We start from the raw sequence: 1,052 nt of genomic DNA on the forward strand, positions 1-1,052 counted from the left end.
AATACAAAAAAATTTAGCCGGGTATGGTGGCAGGCGCCTGTAATCCCAGCTACTCGGGAGGCTGAGGCAGGAGAATCGCTTGAACGTGGGAGGCAGAGGTTGCAGTGAGCCGAGATTGTGCCATTGCACTCCAGCCTGGGCAATAGTGCGAGACTCTGTCTCAAAAAACAAATAAAAATAAAAAAATTCCTTGTACAGCAACACCTGACTAATGTATGATTGAGTAACTGGGAGAAGGTATATGTATGCTACAAAGTGTCTTCTGCTATCCTTCCACTCTCCAAGCCTCATGAATCTCCCTTGTAACCTAGCCTAACTGGAAACATGCTAGGAAGAGAAATCTATAAACTGTAGTTTACCCAAGTTGACACATCATAAAGCCATTTCCCACAGATTCAGAGAGTCTATCAAATTCTACGTAGGATAAGTGTGCAAAGAAAAGTGTACAAAACAGGGCTGGGCGTGGTGGCTCACGCCTGTAATCCCAGCAGTTTGGAAGGCCGAGGTGGACAGATAACCTGAGGTCAGGAGTTCCAGACCAACCTGGCCAATATGGTGAAACCTGTCTCTACTAAAAATACAATAATTAAGGCCGGGCACAGTGGCTCATTCCTGTAATCCTAGCACTTTAGGAGACTGAGGAGGGTGGATCACCTGAGGTCAGGAATTCGAGACCAGCCTGGCCAGCATGGCAAAACCCTGTCTCTACTAAAAATACAAAAAAATTAGCCAGGAGTGGTGGCAAGCGCCTGTAATCCCAGCTGTTCGGGAGGCTGAGGGAGGAGAATCACTCGAACCCCAGGGGGCGGTGGTTGCAGTGAGCCGAGATTGAGTCACTTCACTCCATCCTGGGCGGAAGAGTGAAACTCTGTCTCAAAAAATAGTAATAATAATATTAAAAAAATAAGAATTAGCCAGGCATGGTTGTGGGTGCCTGTAATCCCAGCTACTGGGGAGGCTGAGGCAGGAGAATCGCTTGAACCCGGAAGACAGAGGTTGCAGTGAGTCAACATCATGCCATTGCACTCCAGCCTGGGCAACAGCAAGACACT

The sequence above is a fragment of the Colobus angolensis genome, unplaced genomic scaffold (genome assembly GCF_000951035.1).
Source record: "Colobus angolensis palliatus isolate OR3802 unplaced genomic scaffold, Cang.pa_1.0 Scaffold299, whole genome shotgun sequence".
Taxonomy (NCBI): Eukaryota; Metazoa; Chordata; class Mammalia; order Primates; family Cercopithecidae; genus Colobus; species Colobus angolensis.